General features: G+C 38.5%; 1 protein-coding gene across 1 annotated transcript in view; it reads left to right on the forward strand.

Moving 5' to 3' along the window:
- Window positions 1-416: 416 nt before the first annotated feature.
- pvalb6 (parvalbumin 6) overlaps window positions 417-15971 on the forward strand; it is a 41610-nt gene continuing 26055 nt past the window's right edge. Inside the window, exon 1 of the mRNA XM_079873851.1 lies at window positions 417-667. The gene's annotated coding sequence lies outside the window, so the exon portion shown is untranslated. The remainder of the gene's footprint in view (window positions 668-15971) is intronic.

Here is a 15971-nt window from a genome sequence, read left to right on the forward strand (position 1 = left end):
CATTCTGTCATTTCATTCATTGGTTCATTCATTCATTCATTCATTCAGTTCATTTATTCATCCATTTGTTCTTTAGATCATTTGTTTATTTGGGTGATTTATTCGTCATTTGCTCGTTCACTCATTTATTAGGGAATTTGTTAATTCATTAATTTGATCATTAATCATTTGTTTGTTCAGATAATTTATCACTGTAGGTAATTTGCTCATTCGCTTATTCATTCATTAGGTCATTTATTAATGAATTAATTTGCTCATTTGTTCATTCTGGTAATTTATTTGGTCATTTGTTAATTCAGTCATTCAAGTCATTCATTCATTCATTCTCACCTCTTTTCTTACGGCATCGCACTGTCCCTCCTATCTGACTTAAGCCCCTCCTCTTCTCTCTCTCTCTCTCTCCCTCACCCACTTTCTCTTTCTCCGTCCGTTTATCTTCCTCTAACACTCTCTCTCCCCTTCATCTCACCTCCAACTAGTCAGTGTTCTGTCTCTCTGTCCTGCTCTGTCTCTCTCTCTTTTTCCCTCTCTGTCTGTCTCCTTCTCTCTCTCTCTTTGGTGTGCTCAAGCTCCAGTTTGGTTTGCTGTCTGTCTGCGTTGCCGGTCTCGTTCCTCTGCGGACCTGAACCTCCAGCTGAACCTGGGACTCCAGCTCACTCTACAGCAGGTAAGACTCCGGCATGCTTCACCACCACACAGAAAAGACTTATGGAATGACTAGAGACGTTAAAACAAGGAACTGTTGTGATGGGCTAGAGTCAGAAAGGAGAACAAGTACCACAGACAGCTTTAAAGGAAGTGAGACAGAAAGTACACTGATAACTGGAAGAAATGAGTAAATGATCAAGTATGGGGAAGATTAAAATGGTTAGGGGATGCACAAAGAGAGGGAGAGATGGTCATCTTCTATCAAAGTCAGAGTGGCTGCAACATCATCCTCATGTAATATCCCATTCACAAACCACAGCTGAGCTCTGCCAGCCCTCTGCACTGTCAGTGTGTGTGTGTGTGTGTGTGTGTGTGTGTGTGAAGGAGGGAAAGAGAGAGCTTGTACAGCATTACTGAAAATGTAATAGATCACATCTACAGAAAATGGGACTGTAAAATAAGAAAAGACTGGCAGAGAGATTTAGGAAGACACAAACTTGACGAATCGCTCATTAAAAAGCGATTTAAACCTCAACACAATGATGAAGGCAATGTGGCAGATCATTCTATCTATCTATCTATCTATCTATCTATCTATCTATCTATCTATCTATCTATCTATCTATCTATCTATCTTTCTATCTTTCTGTCATTCTGTCTGTCTATCTCTGATGTTGGAGTGTTGTTTCTCTTAATGCGTCTATATTTATTTCATTCATAAACTCACGCTGATTCTACTATAAATTTACAGAGATAAACAAGCCCTTCTCTCTCACACTAAGTTATCATTTGCATGCACACAGGGTCTTTCCATTGACGCCCTAAACCTAAGCCTTACAGAAACACTTTTAAGTCTCTTTATAATTTTATATGTGGAGATTTCAGGTTTTATCCTTGAAGGAACATTTGGTCACAATGTATTCAAACCCTCTACATACAGCTTTTCTTATAGTCCAGATGTTGCAATCGCACAATCTGGAGATTGAACTTGCACAGAAAGAGAGGGAGAGATTTACAAGGATGACAGAGGATGAGGAAAAGAGCTTGGCTGCATTAGTGCTGCTCCAGTCCTGGTGCAGTAACGTGTCTTTGGGTTCAAAAACTCTCTGATGCTTGCTGTCAGGGTGTGTGGGGACTGCTGGAATGGTGTTTGCGTGTTAGCTGAAAGGATGGCATAGCAAAAAGATTACATCCATTCTGCAGTGATGGCACAAAGAGTGTGTGTATGTGTGTGTGTGTGAGAGAGAGTGAGAGAGAAAGAAAGAGAGAGAGAGAGCGATAGAGAGAGAGAGAGAGAGAGAGAGAGAGAGAGAGAGAGAGAGAGAGAGAGAGAGAGAGAGAGATGCATTACTCCTGCAGTCTGCCTTTTCTGGTTAATGAACCAAATCAGTCACACACATTCAGTCTCTGGGGGGGATGGGGGGGGGGGTGCTTTGGGTTCTTGAGCCCCTGCCCTATTTCAAAATTAATCAAAAGTGCCCTTCTCAAACAAATATCAATGATAATATTGTGGTCAATAAAACAAAATGCATTTGATTATAATTAACATGACAATGTGTACAAAACTAAAGTAGCCTAAATTCCCGTTTATTTTTACGTTTCTGTCAGTCTGAGGTGTCGTTGCTACAACGCGTTGATATGGGTTGCGTCACTTGCGTCAATAATAATAATTCATTACATTTATATAGCGCTTTTCTCGGCTCTCAAAGCGTTTTACACAGAAGGGGGAATCTCCTCAACCACCACCAATGTGCAGCATCCACCTGGATGATGCGACGGCAGCCATATTGCGCCAGAACGCCCACCATTGGTGGAGAGGAGACAGTGATGAAGCCAATCAGTATATGGGGATGATTAGGAGGCCATGATGGACAGAGGCCAAGGTGCATATAAAAGGTGATATGGCTGCAGTCAAGTTGCGTGTGTCTTGCTTCAGTCTTGACTGACGGGGTCAGTCTCCGTTATCAAGGGTCTAAAACTCCGGAGTATAGTGTGTGGTCGGCAGGCATAACCGTAGCAAAAGTTATGCGTTTTAAAATGAAAATGCACTAGTGTGAACGTAGGTATCCCACAGTCTTCTCGGGAGCCGATGCTCTTGAGACAAATACATGTATGGTTCTTTCAGTGATGGCTCGATGGCAGGAAAAAAATAAAGCAAACAATTTTTTTACTTTTTTTTTTGTGTGTGTGTCGATTCAATTAAAAATCCACATATCACATATTTCAAAATATTACATAATTCATTAAAGCCTATTTGTCATGTACAATAGCCTACACCCATAGACATAATAAATACGCTATTGGCGCTTTGGAACGTTGCTGCGATACGTCAACGTGTCCGCCATACTGCTGAGGGCAAGACTATGCTGTAAACAAATGCAAGTAAACGGGTGAGCGGCGGTTTTTCTGGATAAAAACAAAAATAACGTTTACATTTTTCAACCGATTTCAGTGGTTTGTACGTGGTGTACAAAAAGTTCCATCTCCAGTTATTTAAAATCTCGATAGTTAGACTTATATATTATATTAAAAAAAAAATAATAATAAGGAATTGTCAAAGCTCATACATGTCATGTATTTGGCTTTTTATTCTTGGATAAGAATTGTGAAGACCGGCAAGACCCCCATACTGAGATATAATTTAATTTTCACAATAAATGAAATAACGTTTTCTTATTGTTGAAAAATAATTTTCTGTCTTCAACCCGATTTTAGCTTTTCTTGTGCTTACAATAGGCTTTATGCCCAGCTCCACTACTTCCTGAACTTCAGCCAGCTCCTTTGTTTCCTGTCTGCCACTGCCATTATTGGACAAACTGATTAATCCAGGTGTGTCTGATTATTGTTACTGAGGTCAGGCACACCTGGATTAATCAGTTTGTCCAATAATGGCAGACAGGAAACAAAGGAGCTGGCTGAAGTTCAGGAAGTAGTGGAGCTGGGCATAAAGCCTATTGACCGCCATTGAGAAAATGAAACAAATCGGCAAATACATTTCACACCGGCAGGCTGCATAATATAATAAGCATATAGTTTATGTATAATACTATAATAATAGCAAATACAATGTAATATCAATAGCAGAATAATATAGACAATAATAAAAATAGTAAATTAAATAGTGACTAGTACCTACCCAAAACGAATACTTGTCGTAGTAAAAGTTTAAGAAAATATAGATATATATTATCTATATTTAGATTTCAGGGAATTTACTTTATAATATAAAATATAATATAAGCAAAAACTATAATATAAATCATGTCAACTCATGTCTCAACTTTCACAGCTAAGTTAACTAGTGACATCGCTAACTATTTTAGTCTGACTGACTCCGGTGGCCAACTAACGTTACTATTACTAATTATATAATGACCAAATACAACCAGAAACAAATGTTCAGTATTGCTTGAGAAAGGTAATTCCCCGAGACCTGTTTTCAGTTGTGCGGCGATTTGTACCAAGCAGCACACGAAGCAGGCATTTTTCTCAATTTCCGTTAAGAGAGTTATGGGAAAGTTGCCCTCCGCAATATGGCGGCCCCGTTGACGTACGATCCAGTGGCCAATAGGGGAGTCTATGTATTTATTATGTCTATGCCTACACCGAACAATCGTCATCTGTCTTTTATAAATAAATAGTTTGAAAATTACATGGACAGACGAATTTACATTTATGAAGCGATCTGAATCTGCGTCGTTGAACTAATGGATGTTAACTGACTACAAAGCACTGCACAAAACCAGCACCAAAAGTAGCATTAAAGGTAAGTATAGTATTCAAGTCACTTGTATTTAGTCTATTGATACACCGTTTACCATTTAAAGGGGCTCTAGGTAACTTTTTAACCTTAACTGAACAGCTTCGGAGTCAGTGGAATGGTTATATTACTTATTTCGGGTTGAATGGTGGTGGTTTCGCACCCCCCTGGTGCCCGAGAGCGGAAAAAACTCACTTGCAACTTTGGGACGCGGGTCGGTGTCAGGAAGTATCGCGTGATATCAGGTCTCGCGATGTAACGAATTGCTTGGCGGCACTGCACACGTAATTACACGCCCCCATTCAAGCACCGGCTAGCTAAGCAAAGGGCAACGATAGATTTAGTTATGGTTGAGCCTGTAAAAAGAAGCAGAAAGCTAGGAAATCTTTGTCGGAGGACCAACGAAAGAGGAAACGGGAGACTGACCGAGCAATAAGTCAGACTCGAGTAAAGTTAAATATCGGACCGGCTTTTTCAGAATGGTGAGAACTGAGAGAAACAGAAGCCTGCAAAACGGATGCTGACCTGGCCTTATTGCTGTTGCACTTGTAAGTATCTTTGGAATAAACTGTGTTTAATATTTACATTTCAAGTAATTGTGACCTCAGGATGTTTGCTATTGTCTGTAAAGTTTTTTTATTATGATCGCTGTCTGTTACGGGCTTACTAGTAACGTTACGCTAGATACTATAACTTTGATGTTAGGCATTGTCATAGCAAACACGTTTGATTTCTGTAGTTGTGTGGCCGTTCCTCTGTCGGTTTTATTTGTGTAACTTACACTTTTATTTTATGTCACTAAGTCAACGCGTCTGATAATAGGCAATAAACATGTTGCACATATCATGATCGAGCTAGAAAAAACGTTCTGATGTTTTCTTAGACAGGCAAAGGTAACCGTCATTCTACTAGATGAACCTTGCTAATACAACTTTAGACAAATATTAGCCTCCGATATATTTTATGCTCATGCCCACTCTCCCAAAAACAAACAAACACGAAAGCAGTAGTTCGCCTCGTTCATATCGTTCGTTCCGGTAAAAATACTAGTATGCATGACAACACAATAAAATAAAAAAAATCGCCATCAGTTGGAAAGAAAATATTGCTTTACTTGCCTCGGTAGACATAACTGGTTTTGAAATAGCCGGTTCCTCTGCTCAGCTAGGTTGACAGCTGATCAGCTGGGTTGCTCGTGGCGGGGGGTGGGGTGACAACAGTTCGTTTTTACGACAGAGTGTATGAAAGCATTTACTACCAGACACTAGGGGGAGCTTCGTAGAGAAAAAAACACTCAAGAGTTGCCTGGTGTCCCTTTAATGAAACTATCATAGTTTGTTAAATGAAGCCCAGGCGCCATCTACAGGCCTATTATGTGAAGTGTAGGCTGACAACAACACACGAAATGGTGACTTTATGATTTAAAAACTCTTTTTATAATAGTATAATAGTACAGTACTACTGGTCAAAAATGTGCACACACATTACTATTTATTTTTAATTTTTAAAAAAGTCCCTTATGCGCATCAAGCCTCCATTTATTTGATCAAAAATTACAATTTAAAATAATGGTTTTCTATTTTAATATACTTTAAAAAATATAATTTATTTCTGTGATGCAAAGCATATATATATATATATATATATATATATATATCAGTGGGGATTTCTTTAAGCCTGCAAGGGAAGCTCGGTTTCCCCTATAATGTCAAAAAATGAATGGTCAAATATGTACTATTGTGTTAACATTTTATTGACTAAAAATGCGTTAGAATACGTTCATCTCAAAGACGAGTTCGTTCAGAATCAGTTACATATAGCAGGTCGGCTGACTCGATTTCCTTATCATACATTCCTGTAGCGTCACAGTGCATTTCCCTGTTGAAGCCATAGGCAGTAAAAAAAATGGACACAGCGACCCCATTGGATTCAACGGAGAAAAGTGAAGTCAATCAGAAGCACTCGCTTCCTGATGGCTGAGCGTACTGCGCAGACTCAAACTGAGCTTGACGACATAGATGTGACGTGAGCAACCTGTCTGTCTTCTAGTAGCTGTGACAAGAGAAATCTGAATCATTCCCTTCCGAAACTTGCAGAGACGGAGAGTGTGAGTAGGAGGTGTCCATGAGCTTGGAGCAGGAGAAACTTTTGCTAAGTATTCTGATTAATTATTTTGTCATTTTGCCTCCACGTCCCCCCGATTGCCCGCGAGCTTCTCCTCCTGTCCATACGGTAATCTCTCTACTGTGCGACAGAGAGTCGCGTGGTTATGACGCAATCGTTAGCCTATTTTTACAAAAACTGCTTCTACTGGGCCATAACGTAAGATACAAGGTAATGGAGCCTTTTATACATTTTCGTGTTTCTTTAGAAATAAATAATGGACAAATGGAGTCTTTAAACGCCTCAGATGTAAAGTTATTCGCTGTCAAAGTGACGCCAAAATGAATGGGAGTCAATGGAATACTAACAGCAGGTGATGGTCTGCTAATCAATGGCGGCGCCCGGGGAAGCTTCAGTTTTTTCTGAAACATTACCCCCTTGGTTGAAGCCCAGCGTCCATTGACTTCAATGGGGCTGCTTTGAACGGTCATTGGATAAATGCTGCAATTATGTCCCGCCCACGGACGCTCAGCGTCTCTGGGAGTGAATGAGGAGTGGGCTGGCCTGGACTCCGGGCTTCTGCGTGATGATTGGAGGTTCTGTCGAAAGGCTGCATCTCCTTTTGATTGACAGCGATTTCATACAATAAAAAGTCGCTGACGCTGAAGCTATTCGAGCTCAGTCCCATCGCGGATTTTGCAAGTGAAGTCGAAAGACTAACTGCTGCAACCTATTTCTTCGTATTTGCTTGTCGAAATTGTTAGCCAATTTTCATAATATATTTCACACAATTATACATTTATATCTTTATTATTATATTATTACTTAATATATTTTATTATTATTAAGTAATAATTAAAATAATTAAAAAAATATTATTAGTAGTAGAATTATTGTACTTTATTATATTATTATTTATACCTTTATTATATTATTACATTTATACAATTATACCTAACTCTGCTGGCCATTGAGAGGACACTGGTTAAGTCACTGGAAAAGACGTCTATAGTTGGTACGACAGGGTCACAGTGCAATTTCTTGAAAAGGAACATAGAGCAGAATTTACGTATAAATAAATGGACAATTTTTTCTTTTGACTAGATTAACCGGCATCCACCAGAAGTTACCAGTTTAAACTGTGTGTTTTCTTGAAGTAGTCTTTTTTTTCCTGTGGTTTCTCTGGTGTTGTTTACTGTTGTCCTGATTTAAAGATGAAGTGTGTAGCCTAATTTCTGTGGCACTAGCGGCATCAAATGGAATGGTTCTGTCCCAAAGGAGCAGTCCACCTGCGAGTCCACACTATTATGACATAATGCCACATAGACTGACTAAGAATAATCTGTTCTGGAGCCCACAAAGTCCTTCTGAAACCTGAAATGACAAATAAGACGCCCTATGTCTTTGTGGACTTTGTGTTCACTGCTGGTGCAGTTGTCAGAATCAATGATTGTGTTGAAACACTCTCCTCGTCTGCCATTGGTCTGCCAAACTGATAGTCCTGCCCTAAAAATACACCATTAGTTAAGCAATGTTGAAAGAACCAGTGTTTTAACTTTTTTGGGGGAATCAATGTATAAATGACTTGCTTATACACTGAAAAAAAAAAATGGCGTAGAAACAATTTTCACTTTGAAATTGCCATCACCAGCATTTTTTATCATATTCACAAAACTTGAATGGCTCCCAGAATATTTTATTGTATTAATATGTATATTGTATTTTTGTCAAAACCTTCATCCGGATTAGATTCAGAACGATGATCAAAACATAGATAGACTAAATCGAGTCCATCAACAGCCCCAAAGCTTGCATGCACCTCTTTGTGAGTCTGACATTTTTCTCAGAAATGATCGCATTAGCTTACATGTGTGGAAACAACTTCTTCCTGTCTCTCTCTGGGCTGCGTTTAACTCCACTTTTAGACTCGTGAACTTCCCTAAGCACTTCCCCTTGAGGGAATCACCGCCACCATTTTAAAGTGCTTCGTCAAGTGGATGAGGGAAGTTTATTTGGACAGACCCTCGACCCCTCCGTTTTAGTTGAGGAAAGTGAGTCTACTCAATATGTACACTACAGGCAGATCCATAGACCACAATGCACCATGATTGTGACTTCACAGCAGGTCGCACTTAATTAACCCCACCCCACACAACTTTAGTGTATGATATTGGAGTTATTTTGACACTTAACCGCATAATACTTGTAGCTACCTTAAGCTGACTGTTATAGTTTATTGTATTATAATTTTTGTTCTCAAACAGCCCAAGCATACATACAGGCCTATATGGTGCATAAAACAAATTCATAAGGAAAAAAAACTGTAAATAATAAATCAGCTCCATTGTGGATTGCAAGTGATCAAGGGTTTAGAGTGTTTTAAGGGTTCCGCCAGTAGTGGGCAACGTGAGCAATGACGTACATGAGTGAACGAGGTGGAGGGAAGTTAGCGAGGGAAGGGCATAAAAAATTGGGCTTCATCTGAAATCGCGTAGGCTACTTATTCTGAATAAGTAATTACTCCACGACCGCTAAAAAAGTATGTTCCATATAGTATGAATATGTGTAGTATAAATGTAGGCCAATTCAGACATTCTACTGTTGTAATCGGAATTATTCAACCCCCATTGCAAATAAGGTTTATTGGCAAAATTTACAGACTTTCAGCTGTTTGCAATGAACAAATCAAACAAAAGTAATCAAAATTGCTGGTTTCCCCAAATTCAACAGAAAATTATTTAACCCCTTCATGACAAGCATCTTTAGTACTTAGTAGAACACCCTTTTCCTGCTATGACCTGCTTCAAACGAGATGTATACCCAGACACCAGCTTCTGGCAGCGTTTGAGGAATCTTAGCCTATTCCTCATGAGCAATGGCCTCCAGTTCAGTAATAATCTTGGGTTTGCGTGCTGGACTGGACTTCCAGGACTTCTTCTGCAACCAAGCTTTGGTGGAATTTGAGGTATGTTTTTGATCCTTGTCCTGTTGGAAGGTCCAATGACGCCCAAGCTTCAGCTTCCTCACTGACGGCATGACATTTTCTCCTAGGATTTCCTGATACTTCAATGAATCCATCTTGCCTTCCACACGCTGAAGGTTTCCAGTGCCAGAGGATGCAAAGCAGCCCCAGAGCATCACCAAACCCCCAACATGCTGAACTGTAGACAGAGTGTTCTTTTCAGAATATGCTTCATTCTTCTTCCTCCAGACATACAGCTTATCCATAGGGCCGAAAAGTTCCAAGTTTTGTTTCATCGCTCCAGAAAAGAATCCTAAAACATCTGTGGCTTATTTATATGATTTTGAGCAAATTGGAGCCGACTTTTCTTGTGCTTTTGGGTCAGTAGTGGTTGTACGTCTTGGAGTTCTGGCATTTATTTAGTATGTGCCTTACTGTGCAAGCTGAAACCTCAGTGCCTGTTGCCACCATGTCTTGCTGCAGGTCTTTTGCAGTCACTCAAGGTTTTTTCTGAACCTGCCTTCTCAGAAATCTGGTTGCAGCAGTTGATAGCATCCTTTTTTTGACATGTCCAGGTAGTGTAACCACTGTTCCTTTAACTTTGCGAACTTGCAAACTGTGGTTCAAATGGTGTCTCTAGGAACATTAAGTGCCTTTGCTATCTTTTTGTATCCTGTTCCTTGTTTGTGAAGGGCGATGATAACTTCTCTTAACTTTTTGGGGCATTCTTTTGACTTGTCCATATTTCTAATATGCAGTCAAACGCGACACTCAACAAATCTAGCCAGTTGAGATATTTCATGTGTTCTAGCTCAAGCACGCCTAGTGCAACTAATGAAGCCCTTAGTTAGTTGCCTCAGGTGTGCTCAAGAATTTCACTTGAAGTAGGAGATAAGGGCAACTTTTTGCCTACTCTTTTATGAGTACTGTGAATTCGTACATACTACTTTTGTCAAATACTGTTTTGCACCTACTATATAGTAGGGAAGTGTGCGATTTTGGATGCAGCCTTGGTTAATGCAGACCTTCTTCTCTTGTTTTTGGATCCAGAGATGTTGTACTATTTCAGAAGATCTGAAACAGCAACCCCTACCGTATAACAGTGAAAACACAGATTGCTGGACAAACTGGGGGCAAAAGTTAAGGAGAAAATATTTAACATTTGCTATAGGAGATTAACACTAAAACTTACACACTTTCTGCTTTTTTTATGTTTATTGTGATTGTTTGTCAGACCCATTGTGTCTTTTTTGTAGTTGTGGGCCATTATCTGTGGTTGTGTGTTTGTGTTTGTTCATACAGTTTTGGATGCACAGATAGACATCATTGAATTTGTGTGTGAGTGTGTGAGAGTAATTGCGTATGTGTGGATGTGAGAGTGGTCGAGATTGGACAGCTGACACTAATTGAGTATTGGCAGATAGAGAATGCAATGTTGGTGAGTGTGGGATGGTGTCTGTATGTTTTGAGTTTCTCTCCTACGTGGGCAGCTTTTAGATGAAACTCAACAGCCACCTATCTCTTGCGATCCGTTTCTGTCTATCTTTCTTTCTCTCTCTCTCTCTCTTTCACACACACACATCACTCAGTGAGGCTTTCTGGAGATTAATTAATTAATGCGCTCTACTGTTGTGACAGTCTTGAAATGATAGATTAATTGATTCAAGACTTTGTGAGGTCTGCGTTATTTCAGCCCCGCATTAGTGGCCTCACGTAAAACGATCAAAGCAATTACGGCCGATGTCTCATCAGAACTACGTATGCATACTAATTGAAGCTGAAGTGACTTGTGATTTGGAGGATATGGTGAAGGTATGCCGTTGTTTACTCCCATTCATGTCATTCCAAAGCAGCATGAATTTTTCTCTGTAGAATCAAAAAAGGTGAATTTTTGGACAATATCTTGGTCAGCTTTTTTTATTTATTTTTTATATACACATAATGACAGTGAATGACTAAAAATACCATCATAAAAGTTGCCCATATGACATTATATTTCCAGTCTTCAAGAGGCAAAAATTATCAGTGATAATTCAGCAAGTTGTTCAGCAAGCGTATGCAAATTCATCAAGAGTGAGTTTTACTGAAAAATAAATATTCTATTTGATATAAATGCTCTTTTTTATAAATTAAATGGAAAACAAAATTCTATATGAACTATATTTACAGCCGCATGTATTGAACAGCTGCACCTACAGAAGACCGCCACAGCTTTCTGCTTCCAGTACATTCACAAAGCAGGAGACTGATCTTAAGTCATAATCAAATATTTGAGCTGTCAAAGCCCCTAGATTTCGCACAAATTCAGCTTTAAATTCCCTTTAACCATTTACGCTTGATCACATGCTCATTCAAGGTCAAACGGTCTGATAACTGCCTCCTCTCTTTGTGCTAAAGCAGACCACTGCAGTCAGGCCAGATTCTTGGCAGTTGTAGAAGGTTGTAAGCTGGCAGATATCCTGGGTAATACACTACCTGTAGATGGATGGATAGATCTCTCCATTTTCTCTTTCTCTGACTCATAATCATTCTTAGAAACTATATTTATTTATTTATAACAAACATTTTATAATTTATTCTAACACACCTCTCCATGACTTGAGGGTTTTTATCTTGTTTTCTCTTTAAATAAAATGCTACCATTTTCACTTTTCATTTTTTAAAAACACACATTTGTTTCACAGCAGCAACAGCAAGCCAAAGGTTTCAACTGAGCATATGCATTTTTTATATAGACTACATTATGTTCTTGCTCTGTCTGTACAATAAATGCGCGTTCTTAAATGAGCAAGGTTATCAAGCGTATTACAGCTGCCCAGGTAATTGTATGACATGACCTATTTTAGTGACACTTTTAAATCAGTCAGAGTTACTATAGAAATGTATATTAATATGTAAATATGAAGGCGCATAATCATAATTCGCACCTTGACAGCACTTAGATGTTTCTGCCCGCTTTCGATCATGTGATTGTCCTCTGCTTTTCCGCTACAGACTGAAGTGTAAAATACGCCACACAGTTACGTTCAGTTTATAAAAGATAAATACTGCAATTTTCTGATGTTTTTTAATTTATTTATTTTGGTTTTGATTGGTTGGGGCAGCCCTTCATCAAACTTCTAAATACACAGTCCACCTGATAACAGATAACACTATGTGCCTAAATTTTGATTGGGTATGGGCCTAGCCCACCCCTGCCCATGCCTAGATCCAGACCTGACTCCTTTACACTGATAGATTTTATATCCGACTACTGCAACTTATGAAAGTCTTAAGGACTCATTTAATTTATAAGGCTCTGATCAGGGATGGATCATAATTACAGATGCACCAATATTATTACATATCTGGATATTGATAAAGTAATAATTATTTTCATGTTATGGCCAATAAATAATATTCATATAAAATATTTTTTTTATTAATAATACTAAAGGTGCACTATGTAATATTGATAGCTAGCGGTTGAACTCGGTACTGCAGTCAAAATTAAAATATTGGAGAGTTTTTTTTCTCAGACTGGACGCTCACGCGGGTTGCCAGATTGATGACAGGCAACAGAAATTAGTGCAATTGACAATGGTAGACGACTAGCCTTATAGAATAAGTTGATCAGTTAATGTAAACATTTGCAATGTTTTTCCAAGGCTTTGAGTAAAATTTACGATTTCTGATCCAGTTTATTTGCTGGCCATCGCTGTGTTTTTCGCCAACTGGCAACTTGGGGTGTCAAAATAATATTGAGTAAATTAGCAGTGGGCGGGATCACACAGACCAAAACAAAAACAGACATTCTGACACGAACGCACATTTCAAAGTAAAATAACTGGCTGTAGCATTGTTTTTCAGATAAATTTGAACTCAGCATGTTTCCTACATCTTTGCAAACATATTATGGTATTTGTTATGCTTTAGTACAGTCAAAAAATTTAATAAAGCACATTTAAGATTTAAACTATTTTTGTCTGTGAAAATGTTTAAATCAAACTTAAAATCATGCATTTTAAATGATGCAAGTGAATGTAGCTATCACAGAATTTGAATGTACAGTATGGAAAATGGATATTAATTTTGAGATTTATTTATTTTGGTATTTTTAGTGGAGGAGCTTTAGTATTGCGGTCCTTATTTCTGATGTGATTTCTGATGGATGTGGTGGATTTGTCACTATTATCAAGAAACAAATCCTGCTATCTTGTTTGTGACCTTGTAAGGGACATTGAGTGGGTGTCAGGGGTTTTTGAAATTAATATGTTTGTGTTTGATGCCAAGCCTTTCGTATGCGCGCATGTGTTTTGTGTGTGTTTATCTCATTTGGATTTTATCTGTAATGCTAAAACACCTGCTAATTATCCACTCAGACTGAAGCCGCATGCTAATGGACTGACACATTATCACACACACACACACACACACACACACAGTTGGCCTATCTGGCACTCTGTGAACCGATAAACATGAGAGGTTTTCTGTTAATAAGTTGTTTTATTTGGTGTGACAGTGCGTGAATGTTCTCTGTAGGAGTGCAGTGTTCAACTAGAATGCATAGAGAGAAGAATTTCTCACCTGTGCTAATTTATATGCTACATCTGTGCCAAAGTGCGAACATGTAGGGACGTGAGCTATATACCCTTTGGGCTGTTTCTTACACAAATCTATCATATGCCCTCAGAAGACTCGCTTTTTATTTTGGTGTTTTTGTTTTCTGAAATCTCTTCTTATTGCAGACTTTGGTATCAATGTGTATGACTGATCTGTTCTTAGCTCTTTGTACCGTTTTTAAGGTGACTATTTATTACCCTGGCTTGTGTTCGGCAAGGGAAAAGTCTACCTTTAGATTGACGTTACACTCTAAAAACTGCTGGGTTAAAAAATAACCCAACCTTAACCACACCGCTGGGTCACTATTGGACAGAACACGCGCTGGGTTGGTTTGACCCAAGTGCTGGGTTTTACCATTTAACCCATATTTCTGGGTCATTCATTTGACCCAACCAGTGGGTGAAATTAACCCTCTTGCTGGGTTAAGTCTTACTCATGTGCTGGGTTATTTCTTGTCTCATTGCCTTATTAAAATTAGAAACAAATATTTGTTATATTATGAATGTAAAATAATTATTATCTCTGTAATACAATAAACCAGAGAGGCCACTGTATGATTTCAATCTCATTTTTTATTTATTTTTATTTTATACATTTCTTTAATACTTTTCTTTATCGAATACAAATGTTAATCAATGTCAAAGGTCTGACATGTCCCCCTCATTTCATCCCTGAGGCACAGCATGTGCAGCAATTCACCAATCATCTCATTTTGTAAATATTCAACCATGTTGGTCCTCACCTGTTGATTACACAAGTCAAGTCAAGTCATCTTTATTTACATAGCGCTTTTTACAATACAGACTGTATCAAAGCAGCTTCACAGTGATACTGTAACGTGAATATAATACAACAAAGTTTGTTTCTAGAAGAAAATTGCGTCATCGTCCACCTTAAGGCAAATCAATAATATTGTTGAATATTAAATGTCCCCAACTAAGCAAGCCAAAAGCCAAGGCAACAGTGGCAAGGAACCAAAACTCCATCAGGTGACAGAATGGAGAAAAAAACCTTGGGAGAACCCAGGCTCAGTCGTTTAGTTCTCCTCTGGCCATCGAGCGAACAGTGTATGATTATGATTCAGGCAGCATTACAGGTCAGAGGTCAGATTGAATAAGAAAATTCAGAATATTTATCCAGTTCCATCTGGTTAGAAGTCGGAGTCATCACACCAGTATGGAGACGAGTTTGTTGAGGATCAGTCGTGTCGATGAGGCCTTCACAGGGCTGATGAGGCTGGCCCTTCAGGGATGCATCATGGATGGGTCCAGGCGCAGGTCCACCTTCTGATCTGGATACGGCCTGGATCCGGCTGACTTCAGTAAACTTTAGAATGAACAGAAAGACAAACATTAGCATTCATGCCATTCCTCTTATTAAATAATGAGTACATCAGGTGTTATAGGAAAGTGTCCCTGGTTCCGGCTGACCTATGCAGCCTAATAATCATTTAACTGATTTGAATAATAGAAATGTATAATGTTCTATATGAATGCCAGGTAAAAGAGATGCGTTTTAGTCTAGATTTAAACTGACAGAGTGTGTCTGCTTCCCGGACAATCACTTAGAGTGTTGTAATAAAACTGACATGCAAGTTAAGCTTTTTTTGTGGAAGTATCAATTTATTACTGAATATGCAATTAAAATTATTGCAAACATTACCAAATGACCAAATGTGAAAAACAAACAAAATGTGTATTCAGTATTTGTAGTATTATACAAATAATAGTATTATAGTAATAGTAATAAAAGAGTAATTTGGACAAATATTATCAACATTAAGGCATTAAAATAAAACATTATTTTATTAAAAGTAAAATATTACTGTAATGTTGATAGTGTCTTTAACATTAAAACTCACAAACCCACAAAGCTGCTCGTTAATCTCCTGACTGG

Source organism: Squalius cephalus, assembly GCF_949319135.1.
Source record: "Squalius cephalus genome assembly, chromosome: 1".
Classification (NCBI taxonomy): domain Eukaryota; kingdom Metazoa; phylum Chordata; class Actinopteri; order Cypriniformes; family Leuciscidae; genus Squalius; species Squalius cephalus.